At 40.7% G+C, this 15,656-nt stretch overlaps 1 non-coding gene across 1 annotated transcript; it reads left to right on the forward strand.

Annotated features, from left to right (window-relative positions):
- Positions 1-15,031: 15,031 nt before the first annotated feature.
- On the forward strand, positions 15,032-15,105 carry TRNAN-GUU. The gene has a single exon. It is a non-coding gene; the product is annotated as a tRNA-Asn (tRNA).
- The last annotated feature ends 551 nt before the right edge of the window (positions 15,106-15,656 follow it).

The following is a 15,656-nucleotide window of genomic DNA, read 5'->3' on the forward strand; positions in this document are numbered from 1 at the left end:
GTTTTGTATTTATTCAATGCTTACTGTCATTGCCTTTGACACCGAAAACAAAATTAATAGTTAAAAAAATTGGAGTTACTCTCTAGGCCTTTGCATTGATTCTCTTTTGTTGTTCTTCATTTATTTTGTTGACCATTGCCATCAAAAAGAAAGGAAAAACTGCTCATGGCATTAATTCTCTTGAGTTATTGCACTGTTCTGTCTCACTAAAACTTTATTGTGGTTTTTTTTTAATACTTTGAATAAAATGTAACTATTTTTATCTGAACCAGAATCAATTTAAAGAATTCAGATTGCTCTTGACTTTACCTACCTTTTGTGAAATTTCACTGACATTGATACAGAAAACAGGTAATTAATATGTCTACATTAAACTTTTGTATACTATTAAAAATATGTTCATCTGTTTCTTTAATGATTCTATTGTCAGTTCATCTATTAAGGCTTTTATTTAAAAAGCTGTTGAAACATGACTGAGAACCATAGGCAAAGTCATCGTGTCAAGAATGGATATTTTGGCTGGATAAGGACTGTGGGTTTGGTCATGTTTGATTACACGATTTTTGCAGTTAAATTGTTGTAGATGCACTGGCTTTTGGCTTCAGAAATAGTACACATGATTAAATAAAGAAAGATTTTGCTCCAAATATTGTCATTCACACCATACTAATTCCCACCAGAGAAAATGAAATATTTCACAGCCTACAGATCTCCTATTTCTATTTTATACTGCCATTTGTTAAGCAATTTCTTCAAGAAAATGCTTAGATGACTGAGGCTTCTGAGCTGGTTTCTTGTAATCTAAGCTGTAATTACAGAAAAATGTATGGGTAGAATTATGGAAAATACTGTGCATGTCCATCCTTTTCTGAATTTTGTTTTAATTTTTTGGGCTAATTACGAAGAAAAAAAAAATTATTTCCAGTAAGTTGTGGGACAATCAGAGTTATTCAAATACATGGGAGACCCAGTCTTAAGAAGTTTCAAAAGCTGGACATTATTGTTGATCTCTCATCCAAATGGCAGCGATGTAAGTGAGAATGTGTCCCTGATTTCAATGGGAGAAGGAGTGGGTGTTAGTTTTTCATTGTTATACAACACACGAAGAAGGCAATTGTGTATGCAAGACTTACAGTGATGTCAGATCTACATTTTTATATGGTTTGTTACAGTCTGTGAATAACTGGACTGCATGGATATAAATCTGTCTTTGATTAAGATAGATTATTCTGGTGTCTTGTTATAAGATTATTTTACATTAACGGAGTTATCATTGACAAGTACAGAATCATTCTGATTTATAGAACTTTCTGAAAAATGTGCACATCTGTGAAAAATGCCAACTTACGTCTGGAATTAAGGGTTAGATGCATGCTCTTTTTATTCTGCCTTTGCAGAAAGAAAAACTATTTGCCTGTTACTGGTTCACATAGTCAACGTAAATTGCTTTTCTCAGACATCTTTACAGAATTTACAGATAAGGTTTTACGACTGGAAGCAAGGGAGTATTGTAAAACTGCAGTATTAGACAAAGTACCTAAGAACATTCTGAACCCCCAAATGCTATATTAAGGTCACACACGTTTTAAATTAGGACCCTCTGTTCTCACTCATAAATGTCTCAAACTTTCAACTTCTGATCTGAAACTTTTGGTGGTTGAATATTGTAACAGTAGCCACTGGAATTAGTAGATACTGACCCTTGTGCCATATGACAGGCTGTATGTAATCGTTTATGACCCTGGCCAGGTTCATGTGACTGAAGCGAAGAAATTAAAGTTAGCCTGTCACTGGAGCTCCTGCAGGCTGGAACTTTATAATGCAGGTAAAGGTGACTGGGTTTTGAGTTCGTCTGTCAATATAAAATACACTCACATCAGGAATATTATTAGATTTAAATAAACTTCTTCCCATTCACATGACATCAATCATATTCATAAGCATGAGGAAAGCAAAACATAGCTCAGTCACACTGGCTTCAAATGTGTGGTTGTTACCAGTGAATGCCTGAGCATTTCTCTTTTATGTTTTCAGCTCAGATTTTTTAAAATTATTTTTGGTATTGTTTCTTTGTTGTTTTTCTTTTGTTCTTACTATCTGCAAGACATGTTACATGACAAGCACTGAGCATCTATTTATGTGGAGCATTCTAGGAAATGGAGAGTTATAAATATGTATGTCTGATGATAATATGGAACTCTGACAAAGATACTCCTGCCTATGTTTTTTGGAATTGACAATACAAAGCTATGGTTTATTGAAATAGTGATAAAAATAACATTCTAAAAATGTACTAGCTACTGAAATAGTCAAAAATACAAAAATGTTTTTAGTCTCAGGTAGAAAAGCTCCTCTTTGAAATATTTGCAGAAAAATATTCCTGCATCTCCCTGTCCCTCAAGATCCGTTTCCTGCAAAGCTCTTTAAGTGTGAGCGAGGATAGAGTTTCGCAACAGTTTATTGCTAGATTTACAATGCTGGCAACAAAGCCATTCTTAAAAAATGGGATAGGCTTCTCCCAGGAATTGATCTCTGGTTGGGTTAATGGATTATGTGGGCCAGACTATGCCTGTGACTACTCCTTACCCAGTAACGCTGCTGAAAATGCATGTGAGATCCAGTCTGGTGAGAGAGAGCTTCTGGGAGCCCAGCAGCCTGACCCTCTGGATAACCTCTGCAATGGAACCAGAACACGTCAGGGTCGTGCTTATGCCTCTCCAGTGACACAGAAGCAGCAAGAGCAGCCTTCCTAAAGCCAACCATGTCCCTACATTGGTCTGATTATAGAAAGATTGACCCTCTGGCAATAACCCCTAACTTATGTAGTTTGAAGCAACCACCTTCAAGATGCTCGTGGAGGGCTAATTGTTCAGCTGCATGCTTTGACTTCATTGATTAGATTTTATGAGGTTATCCATTGTCCCTTGCATGGCACGTTAGCTGAAATTGGCAGGATGTAAAGCCAACATTTTGGAACTCATATTTATATATTATTTTAAATAATTTTCAGAAGACCTCTGCCATGGCAAAAGGCAAAAATTGGCTGAAATGGTTTGGTGCACTAAATTAGGTGGGATTTTTTTGTCCCTACTGACTACAATAAGATCATTGTGTCCCAGAGTCTTTATCATACCACATAACTGATTTATGGAACCTTGCTGCTGTGAGCAGCTGGATCTCACTGCCATTGATACTGGTGGCAAAATCCCCTTTTTGTTGTCTTTGTCAGAATCAGGATTGGGCTTTCCAGTGCCTGCAGCATAGAAATTGGGTGGCTCCTCAGAGTCACTGTGGGTATACAGTGATTTCTCACTCTTTGTCTCAAAGAGCTTCATAGAGGGCTGCTGCACGGCAGCGAAACTAACACAGCTCAGAGTGTGAGAAAAGCACACCAAAATGGTACAATTCACTTCTGACATTTAAATCCCTTATAAAAGGTGGGAAGATTACAGCTGTCGTTCTGTCATGTCTCTTGGGTTGGTCATTGCCTTTGAAGTGGCCCTGGCCTTAGATCAGGGGAACTTGCTTTGCATTTCTCAGTGGTGGCCAGGTGAGATGGGTGGTGCCAGATGGAGAAGAATGGGACGGAGCCCTGGTGCTGTGGCCTCCTTGGGGATGGCCAGAGTGTGCTCTGGAGCTGGCTGAAGGCCAGGCTCTCAGGATGGCCATTTTGGCCTGGTGGGTGAGTGCTGGTGGCACTGCAGGCTGGCCGGGGTGCAGCTCGCCCACGGGCATCCCGGGGTGTGACTGTCAGGGTGTGTTCCCAGCAGGGACCAGCAGCTCCATGTGCAGGACTCGGCTGTGCAGGCAGCTCATCTGCACCTTTTTAATGAGCAAAGCACAAAAGTGTGTGAAATCCAAACCCTTTGCTGTCCCTCCAGCGTCGTGGTTGTATTTGAAAAACAATTACACAAGATGCCACCTAAGGCAAATCACACAAAATTAAAATAAAGGGAACAGTAATATAGCCTCAAATTTCATGTCGGTAGGAAGTTTTAAAATCCTCAGCCTTCCAGAATTCCTGTGGTTCGGTGCTTGGTCACTAGGGGAGAAAGTACAGTAATCCTGCGCAGAAATAAATGTGACTGATTCCTGTTTGCTTTCAAATAATTGCATTTATTTACATCAGTTTAACCTCCATTTAAAATGCCATGTATATCTCAGCTAGATTAGTGCATGTGAAAAAAATAGCCTCTGTGGGAAGTGTTTCGAGTAAGCAATTTATTTTGCTTGTAATTAATGGATTCTTACCTAAAGTACAAGTTATAAATAAAAATAAACTAACAGTGAGTGGTAGTTTGCTGCTGTCATTCAAATAGTGGACAGTTGGGTAATTACAGACCATCAAAGAACTGCTGCACTGCTGATTATTATCTTTTAAGAATTTGCCAGCCTTTCATCGTTCAAAAGAAACTTGCATTGAAGTCTTTAAATATATGCTATTAATAAAATAAACCTATTAAGTGGTGTGATGGTTGGTATTTACAGCTCACACAGGGGAACAAGTCACCTTTCCTTTGTTGCTTTGTCTGATACAGAATACCACATTGTGAAATTGGCAGCCAAATCTCATTTAGCCACGTGTAGCCGTGTCAATACCGGGGGCTTCGTTCAGCAGACGCGTAAGCAGCTTGGCTCAGATGAGAAGCTCTGGAGCAGAGTTGGACTGTACCTCTGGAGAAAGTTACTCAGAGGAGTGTTTGTAAGGCCAGATCCTGAAAATGTCAGAAAATCCATGTACATGAAATTCCTGTGCAAACCTTTGAACTGAAACCAAAAATCATCGGTGAGGAAGATGTAGCCATAGTTGCATCTGCTCCGAGCTAGAAATGCATATAACTTCTACCACATTTTATACATACACTTGTGCCATGTGTTGCTAAGATTTGTTATTTAAAAATCCATATGAGTAATAACTTAATATGTATTTAGAGAATTTAATTTTCAAAACTAAGCTCAATGCTAGACACAGAATTATTTTCCGCAGTTGCGATTGTCCACTTATCTAATATCAAAATGGTCAAAACGTACATTTCCATGGCAATTTCAGTTAAAAGCTGGATTTAGAATGGAAACGATGTCATAGGTATCTCCATTCCTCATAGAGGCAAACCCATATTTAGAAGTAACATTTGAAGTATGGTATTGAAAACATGTTGATGCACACAGTGGTGCTGGGGACAGTGGACTTTCGATATTGAAAACATGTTGATGCACACAGTGGTGCTGGGGACAGTGGACTTTCAATATTGAAAACATGTTGATGCACACAGTGGTGCTGGGGACAGTGGACTTTCTGTGCCGGGGAGGAGGGCACACGCGGCGCAGGCTGACTGTGATAGGTCTCCATCAGTGCTGCAGAGCTCTGGGAGCGTGGCAGCATTCAGCCCTGCTGTGCTCATCTGCCTGCGAGCCCTGCACAGGCAGCAGACTCGTTGTCTCCAGCAAGGAGGCATCCCCCACCTTAGCTGATCTATGTGGTGCGTCTGCCTGTTTATCTCGTGTTTATCTCAGAATAAAAGAGTCACTCCTGCATCTTCCATTCAGAATACTCGAGTGCTTCCATTCAGTAATACAATCAAGAGATTGGATTACTCATCTCAGCGACATTGCCAGGATGGGGATTGTAAACATCTGTAAACAGAACACTGAAATTATAAGTAATATAAAACAAATGCTAAATATTGTACTCTTTCGTTGCTTTCATTGAGCCAGACTCTAATAATCATTAAGGCATGTATGAAAATATAGAGATATATGGTTTATATGAAAGGTCAGTTGCAGTCCACAGTTATTTTGAATTCATTGAATTGTTTTTAGCAGGCATATCTCTATGTAGCATAATCTCTTGCCCATTTTCAGCAAAACATGCCTATACTCATCACACATGAAAACAGAGCTGGAGGAAGAGGAAATGAACAATTTTCTAATTTATGCAATTTAAGAGAAATATGGGGGGGGGTCTTTAATGACCATTAGCTGATGAAATACAAATTATCTGTACCTACCAAGCTGCAAAAGCCTGTTGAAGATGGTTGAAATGCTGTTTTAAAAGGCTTCTGTGGTCCTGCAAGATTAGTTTTGTTATAAATCTGCTTGTGTGTCATTGAACTGGATACTGTGATTTGTAAAAGACCATAAATACAATTTTTATCATTAATATAATAATTCTTTCTGCTGTGGTTTAGCTTGATGGTTTTGGCATAATATTTTAACATGCTCTAAAAAATCCTGAGTTAAAAAATGAAAGAATTTCAGAAAATAATCTGTCTTAAGTTTGCTTGAGAATTTAATTGAAAGTGATTTCAATATTACAATTTTGTTGATTTTCTTAATTTTAAAAAAAGATTGAAAATTTCCTGGTGCACTGACAGACTCAAGTACACATGCTGGAGTTTTTTGAGGAGTGGGGTTTGGAGTGGGTGGTTTGGGTTTTTTGGGGTTTTTTTGGGGCTTTGGGGATCTTTTTTTTTGTTTGGTTTTTTGTTTGTTTGTTTGATTTTTTCGTTTTATTTTTTTTTTAATAAGCTGCAAGAAAGAAAAAAGGTTAAACCTCTGAGAATCTGGAAATGCCAATCACATGAATACGTGAGGAAAGCAACTCTTAAACTGCTTGGAGTGTTAGCAGAATTTTCTGAAGCTAGTTAATGTGGTAATGACAAGAGTAGGAAGAGCTGCAAGACTTAGAAATATGCTGTACACCACCAGGTTCTTTATGTTTTGTATTTACACTTAGGTAGTTAGTTGTGGAAGCTGAACCAATGCACAGTGTATTAGCAGAGAAGCGAATGGTCCTACATTACAGCTTGGCTGTGTGGAAAATTGAAAATGCTGGATTGTGCCCTTTTGAAAAACTCTAACAAGTTGTGATGCTGGATCATTAGGAGTCTCTTCAGTAGCCACTGGGGTGTGTTGCAGTGGATGTTTATTAATATACCATTTCTTCATGAAGTAGAATTTGAAATATTTGCAATAATGATTTGGAGACAGTAAATAATTGCCAAACAAACCTGTGGAAATCTAGAAAGGCTTTTATGTAAGGAAAGAAAAGTGAGAAAGGAGAAGGGGAAAGGAATCATTTGAGACCTTTCAGGCTTAGATGGTTCCTGGACAGGTGAAATGATGAGATTTAATGTGTTGTCTGACAATTCTTGGGCTTATTATTAGAGCCTTACATCACAGCCTCGAGGAGAAGGAGGAACCTCGGTCCTGTCAGAATGTGCTGCTGTGCACAGCTTGTACTTCCTTTTCCTGGGAGGGTTTTTGCTGGGTGTGAGGGACAGTGTTCTGCATAGCACCAGAGATGTCTCAATGGAAGATCCCTTCCCCCGGCGGTGGCACATCTCACTAACTGTGCTGGTCACTTGAGCCAGGGGCATTTTGACCAGAATGTAATAAACTTTGGAGATGTGACCTCTTCTGTTCTTTTTTTATTAAATAGTGCATGTGTTTATGTTTTTAGGGGCAATTTTTCATCTTATTCATACTTAGTGAATTGCATGCATGTGGAAAAGGAGAGAGAATTAGCTTGTGTATGCTTCCGAAATAATGGTTAATATAGTCTAATATTAGTTATAATAAAGTCCTTCTGAAGTTGCTCATGGCAAGGACAATGGCAAAAAAGGAAAGTGGTTCCTTGTAACACTCTTGCTCTGTCTTACCTTCTATGGACCACCTTACTATATTAAATGTCTAAACAACAATCTTTGTACACTGTCTTCATACTTTTAGACATCTATCATGCTTTTATTTTACCTTTCATTTCCTTGGCAGATGATGCCATAGGGAATTAAGATGAAGTGCAATCATCTGTCCAGTTTCTTTCCTATAGCCCTATTGTATATTATATTCTCAGACCCCACAGTGTTCTGCAGGAGATTATCCAAGAAATGATAAATCCTCAGTAGGAGCCATCAAAGCATCATTGCCAGTTTGTAGCCGCCAAGGAGACCCTCACATCTCTTTCACGCTCACTGCATTATTGATTAGCCTGTGAAATACTGGAGCTCTATTGATTGCAAATATTTAGGGATGAAAAGGGAAACACTGTCCTCAAAGATATTTGCAGTCTTCTCTCCTCTGTTAGAGATCTTTCTCCCCTTGTATTTATCTGTCTTCTCACCTTTATGTACAGGAGGCTGATGTGCTCATGCCAGGGCGCTGGGGAGGTGGGCAAACAGCTGCCTCACCCTGCTGGGGCCAGCAGCCACCAAAAACCTGAAAAAAGAAAATGAAGGACAGTGCCTACATAAAGACTGCTTGATTGCTTTTGCACGCACACATGCATTTTGACAGAAATTATAGGAGGCAAAACCCATTTCCTGTTTGTCTATCTCTTCATTCCTTTGTTGTGGTGGGTCTAGAAAAACCAGCACATTTGTATTTAAAAATGACCTTGATGATTTGGGCCATGAGGTCTGAAGCAGTCTTGCCTAAGCTAGCACACATTCTGATATTGTAGTCCCATCAGACAACAGAGCTGCTGGAATCCCAGTGCATTCTGTCTGGAGTCTCAGGAGTTCTCCTAATCCAGTTAGAGGAGTTCTGTGCAGCTAAAATACAAGACCTGAGAAAAATCTTAGCTTGTTGATCCATTCGGGTGAGAGCTGAAAAGGGACTTTGCAAAGGCAGAGCAGTAAAATACACAACAAAATAATTCCCTGCAAATTCAGCAAGTTAGTTCTTGCTGTCCCTTCTGCAGAAAGTCCCTGCTTAGGAGGGATGTTGGCACATGCAGGTGGTTTCTGCCTGGTTACTGTACAGTTAGTTCTCTGCCTGGTATTTAAGCTGAAATCATTAACATGTGTCTTGTGTGTTACCTGAATGAAAGGCGAGTTCATGGGTTATTACTGCCCATTTTTTCTCTTTGCTCCTGCACTTCCCTGTTTCGATTACAAATCCCCCTCCAGGCACAAAGCAAGCTGGACACCTACAGTGCAGCTAAAGAGTTATTTGCTCCCTAGGTGGACACTAATGAATGACTGCAGTGCTGCCCTGAGTGAGGGGGTCCCCACTATTAAAGTTTAATAGAAAGATCTGAGAAACTGGGGGCCAAGAAGAGGAGGAGGGGACAGGAGGCCGTGAGTAACTCTCCAAGTGCCTTCTCTCTTCCTTTGCTGTAGTGGAGATTAGACCATCCTTTAGGACAGGGAAACAGGAGACAGGTCAGTTCCCTCTGTGTTCTCCTTTTGCCTTCAGCCTCACTGCAAGCTACTTAAGCTGCAAAAATATGGTGGTTCCTTTCCACCAGATATTCCAAAATCTCTGAAATCAGCAGGAATATGGCCTGACTCAATAATTATCTATTTCAGATTTACTTTCATTTTTCTGATTTGTTTATTCTTTTGTTTCCTTCACGGTCCACGTTGTCCTCTTTTGTTTCTCCCTAATCTGTCTCTTTTTTTCTTTACTCTCCCTACTCTAATCTTCCTCTACCTCATACTTTCCAGGATTTGGGATTAGGATAGGTATATTTAATTTGAGGGCTGAAAAGTGATTGATTTGGGGTTTTAAAAAATTATTCTTTAAATATCCCAGTACCCCTGAATTCCCGTGCATGCTAAGTGATGATAAATTTTCACAGAACTGTAGAAGTACATCGTCCATTTTTTTCAACCAATGTAAGTATAAACCTCCTCAGTTTTTCTCTCCCCCACTGAATTGGAGGAGACTAATGCCTAGTTTAATTTTGTTTTCAGTTTTTGAAGCCCCATTACTGTGAAACTTGTCAATGTCTGAGACCATAGAAAGAAAAGGGATTTGTTATAATGCATATGGAGAGATGTGTCCTTTAGTTTCTCTCTGCTGTGAATTACTAAGAATATTCTGAGTATCTCTCACATAGCATTTGTAAGGAACAAGACAAATCTCTTGCATACCATTCTTACTGCAACTTCAGGAAGGAGGATTTTTACTGCAGGTTCAGACCACCAACAGGTTTGGTATCCTGAGGTCCTACAGGATGTTGCTCACATTGCAAGGGACAGCTAGGAGACAGCAATGGAAGAAACTTCTTTGCATCAGAGGTGTTTGAGAGAGTTAGAATTCTTCTGGAGATAACGATAACCATAGGAATTCAAGTTTGGTTTCAGGATGGGGTATCATAACCTCCCTCCCTTTTGGCAATAGAGTTACAGGATTAGAAACCTTTGTTGATATTTTGCTAGCTGAAAATAAATGCAGCTGCAGAAACTGAAATATATTTGTTTTTCCATGGTTCTTTAAACCTTCTGTGCTATCTGTCACACAGAGCTCTTCTAGAAGTCAATGCAAGAACACTTTGAGGCTGTAAATGCATCCTGAAAAGAGCACTGATACAGGAATTTGGTTTATTATTTGGTCTTTGAAAAGTGGTGTTGCCAACGCAACCTGTCAGCACAGGTTTCTTAAGCCTGCAGCCTGGCCAAACACGTTGGATTCCTGTTTGGAAATATCTGGACTGGATCCACAAAGCTTACCCATGTACTCCTTTCTCACTGCCTTTCCTTCAGACCTTCTGGCTGAATTGTAGCACTTCAGCAGATGTAAACCTGACTCGTGGGATGACCTGCAAAATAACTTAGAACTGGTGAGACTATCAAGGAGATGTGCTTTCCTCAGCATGGCAAGGATACGAAATTTGTGCTCTTCTCATTTCTTAACAAATTATGGGTTTGGGTCTACTCTAAAATTTGCCCCTTATTTTTCTCCCTGAAAATTAACCTGTTTAGGAAAGCACTTTTATACCATGCTAGTAATCTTATTTACCTGAAGGAAACATGTCATTTCATATTACTCTGAATACAGCTGCTTTCCTGAACTGAGGCCTATGCTGAGAATTAAATGTGAATTCTGGACTTCAGGAAATGGTGAAACAGGTTGGTGCTTCTGAAAACACTGGCTGGAAATTCCTGTGCTTTCATGTGTGTTATGTAGAGACAACATTAAAGTTCAGTTGCATAAGACTCATTCTTATTTTCACAATATTCACTATTACTTTAAGAACTCTTAGGCATTCCTAGTATGAGCAGTTAAAAAAACCTGCAAGGACAGGAAAGTTCTCCCTTTCTTACCATGATAATAAGAAGTGCTTAAGATAAATAAGTGCTATGTGGGAAGAATCATTGCATCATTATTACCCTTCCCATTTCTTATGCCAGTAAAATTCTCTTCTTTTCACTTTATATTGTATATGGGGGTATTCGTTTGCTTTTTTTTGTTGTTGTTGTTTTGGTTTGATTATGCTTGTGTTTGTATGTATGTGAACTATTGAACTGACTGCCACAATGATTGCACTCTTTTCAGTAGTTACCCAGAACAGATAGATTGCAGGGAATGGCAAAATAAAATCTCCCTTACAGTATGTCAGTTGATATCTGAAGATCAATTCTGAGTGCAGCCCTCTTTGTTTGGTTTGGGGTTTGTTTTTGTTTAGTTTGTTTTTGTCGTTGTTGTGGGCTTTTGGGTTTTGGTGGCTTTTTTCCACAATTGCAGGCTCTATTTCAAATTACTGATAATAGCAATGGCTGTTCCAATTTTGTCACAAGTCACACTGAAACAACTTTTTGTCTCTCCTGAACATAAGTGCAACTACATGCATTGTGATCTAGAACCAGGCAGCCTGTGCCCTTTCCTTTTGGTAAACATGCAGGTTGGGAGTATGGTTGACTTAGTTTACCCAACAGTCTGCAGTTGACAATAATCCAAGATTTCTGGATTTTCTCACCTAGTCATCATCTTTTGTGTGACTTGTATCAAGAGAAGCCAAGCAAACTAGATAGCTCAGTAGAATACTATTGTTCAGTCTTGTTCTTTGCTTTTAGGGTGAGTTGATCAGATTTGGAAACATGTCCTCTCAGTTGTAACACTTCTCTGATTTTATTAACAGACCCAAGAATAGAACTGTTTCACTGACAAAGTCTGTAAGAAATGTAAGCCATCTTTGTATCTGGAGAGCAGTAAATTTGTATACAAACAACTGGAAAAAAAAAAACAAAAACCCATACAAATGCATTTTATTGGAAGAATAAAAGAACAGAAGTCTTGCAATTGGTCAAGAAAAACCGTCAATATCTGCTTCTTCCAACCTTTTGAATCCTTCTTCAGGAATAATGTTTTCCATGGTTTGATGCTTGCAGCTCCATAAAGAAAAATCTTTTGTCATGGAAATCTTATTCTCTGCCCATAATAACTCTAATAGCAATGTTGAATTGCATTATCTGTCCATTTATCTTAATGTCCCAGTTCTTGTAAGGATTAGAATCGTATGTTTCTGAGGAAAACACAAGAAATCTTTGGATGGTAACCTAGAGATTTCTGTTACAAAGTCAGGAATTAGAAATGCATTTGGGCAGAAACTGAGTAGCTGTTACACAATTTTTTTGTGACTATGAATTTTTGTAGTTTGGGCAGAGTTGTAACTTGAGAACTGACGAATAGCTGACCAAAACTGACACAGGATAATAAATAAAGCAGGCACATGTGCTTGTTGGGGGAAAATGGTCTTTTCCCATGTAGAAATTGTAGAAATAGAGTAATTCTGTAATACAAGTGGAAAGATTCTATTGTTTCTGTTATATCCCGTGGAACTGATTTTAGGAATTGTTCTGAGTGAAAAAACTAGATTTATTTTTTCTGAACAGCAGATAAATATATGGTGTATTTATAAATCTTGTAAACAATACCAGTTTCACCCTCTGTCCTGCAGTAACTTTCTATGACATTTAAGAACCAAAGACTATATCTGAAGAAGGTCAGAGATGTCATAGCAATGAACATTTAAGCACATAGATTTAGGAATGAAAAAAAAAGTTATTATATAAAATATAAATTACTTCACATTATATAGTATTCTATTTTAATATATTAAAATGCAATATATTGTTATAAATTTATGTTTTTATAAAATTCTAAACCATAATATGAATCATAGGTAGTGAATGCAATAATGGTATTTAAATTATATACACTACATATTGCAAAGAACTAAGCACCTCCCGGTATAACCCACAAGAAACAGCATATCAAGGAACAGAGCTGTCCAGAAATAAAGAACAAAACCCTGATAGGAAGGGTGGTTATTCTGAAGTAGCAGCCCTTTCTGGTTTCTGAATGCCTTAAACAGCACTTGGGCTCTTCCTTTCTACTGAAGATACAGTCAGATACCTTCTCCCAGTAGCAGGTGATGCAGCTTTTCCATTTGCAGAGCAGTGATGGATAATGTTGCCCTCTGGTATGATGTCTCACTGGTTGGTGCTTCCACAGTCAGCCAAGCCATCCATGTTTGGATCTTTTGCTGATCTGTAGGTTTCAAGCTTTAAGGGGTAATGCTCACAGCTGTGTCTGTTATTTTTATTTTCTTTTTTTACTTTGTAAGACTTTAAATGAGAGATTCTGAGATTCAGAGAGGAAGACTGTTGAGAAGAAAGGTGCCAAGTGATGTGTAGCCTCAGCTACCGCACTCCTCTCACTGCAGCAGTGCATTGAGTAGGCAGCCTTGGATGTCTTACACCAGGTTAGACAGCTCAGAGTTAGAGTTTGTGTTCAATATCAGCATAGCAAAGATCCTTCGTAGATCTGGCCTCTAGACACAGAGTTTGAAAATAGCCTATGTTCATTAAAACTCACGTGAATATTCACGTGCATAAAGTAAAACATTTCAGGGCCCAAAATCCACACCCAATCTACAGGTCTGTGGATCTGTGGGTTAGGCCTTTAGTCAGACTGAAATCTTGTTCATTCCACTACATACATACCCATTGGCTTGTGCACAAAATCACAGGACCATTTCCTTGTCCTCCTACACAGAGCAGACAGAAGTGGTCCAGCCTGTGAACTGACTCTCTAATCTGAGAATAGCAGATTTCTGGGTAGGAGAGTATGCAGCAGCAGGCATGGTGTCCCAAAATGCAACCTTCAAAATAATTATTTCAATTACTCTTCAGGACTTGCATATCTTGTATTTCTCTTCCAGGTTTTAAAATGTGTCAGTCAGTAAGGTACCAAAAATACACAATAAAAGAAAATTGAGCCATCCTGAGATAATGCTGGCATTTATGTAGGTCTTTTCAAAGTATTGGAAAAACTGGAAAGGTTGAGCTGTGATCAGTAAATGATCAAGATAAAGTAACTCACTGGGATGAGGAATGAAGTCAAACAGTGTTGATGAGCAGCGCTGTGCAAAATATGAGAGTCTCTGGCTTCAGGAGTGAGCTGGGAGTTCTTGGTTGTGCATGGGTGGATACCAGGAGACAACCAGCACTGCTTGGAAAGCAGTCAGTGCCTGTGCTGATGCTGTGAGTGCCATGCGCCTGCTCAGCTCCGAGGACTTTTAGTGGGCAAAAGAGCCACCAGGCAGAGAGCTTCAGGGAGACACAGGGACAACATGAAGCCAAGAAGATTGGAAGAGTTCAAAGAGATTCAAACAGCATCAGTCTGTAAAAGCAAAGGGGAAACAATTGCTCAGGTTCAGATGTGAAACTTTGCAGTTGCAGAGCTGTAGGTATAGATTTACTGTAAGCTACTCTGGGAAGAAGATTTTGATAAAATAATAAATAAGAATGTTGGCTTTTCTTCACGACTGTTTCCAGTACTGAGAACTGTAAATACACTTAACCTACACACACAGAAGACAGCTGCTTATTTTAGGGAGTCTAACTTCCCTGAAGTCACTTAAACTACCTTCTAAATATATTATTAGAGCAATTTAGCCATGATATTTGGAAATTATATTTTGGTTTGCATATGTAAATCATCAGTTAACAGCGTCCAAGAAGAAGCAGTTTTAAGTCGGATTCATTAATTTATTCCCTAAAATAAAGAGCATTGTTGCGAACAATGATTTTGGGAATGAGGGTTTCTCATTGGGTAGGGGAAGAAAAGCCGCTGTTTTCGCTGTTTCCCCAGTGTTTTTTGTGTGTCGCGGTTTAGGATCACGGGCAAGGTGGGTCCGCAGTGTCCGCCGGTGGCCGGAGCAGGGGCGAGGAGGCAGCGGGGACACGGCAGGGGCGGCGCCGAAGCACTTCCTTAGCAGGGCGAAGGAGCGCCCAGCGGAGTCTCTGTGGCGCAATCGGTTAGCGCGTTCGGCTGTTAACCGAAAGGTTGGTGGTTCGAGCCCACCCAGGGACGCGTTCCCCTTTTGGGCTGGGCGCCGCCCCCGCCGCCGGCCGTCGTTTTGTGCGTGTGCGCCGGGGAGGATGTGCGATTAGCGCCGGCGGCCCTGCAGGCGCCGCGTGTTGCCGGGCAGGGGGGCCCCCGGCGGGGAGCGCGGCGCGGCGGCCCCAGCTGCGGCGGGGCCCGCCCCGAGCGCTGAGCCCCAGAGCGGCCGCCCTGCCTACGGCGCTCCGGCTCCTGCGGGACCACACGGCAGTGCCCCGCCGGTGGGGCGAGGGTAGCGGGACACCCGAGAGCCGCTCCTTGCGTGCGTGCGGCGATGCGGTCGCTGTGAGCGGCCGTCGGCGGCAGCGGCGGGCTCTGTCCTGACGCCGGCGGGGACCCGAGTGCCCGGGATTTTCTGCGCCCCCTGCTCCCGCGACGGGGGGTGCGAAGGACATACGGTCTTCGAGCTGCTCCGGGATGACCAGCGATGCTGCCGGGCGACTGGGGTTTGCTCCGGGAGGCGCTCACGGCGCTCCAGCACTCGAGCGATCGCCGGCGGACAGCCCGGGTGGGAGCCGAGA

This window comes from Motacilla alba, chromosome 2, assembly GCF_015832195.1.
Source record: "Motacilla alba alba isolate MOTALB_02 chromosome 2, Motacilla_alba_V1.0_pri, whole genome shotgun sequence".
Taxonomy (NCBI): Eukaryota; Metazoa; Chordata; class Aves; order Passeriformes; family Motacillidae; genus Motacilla; species Motacilla alba.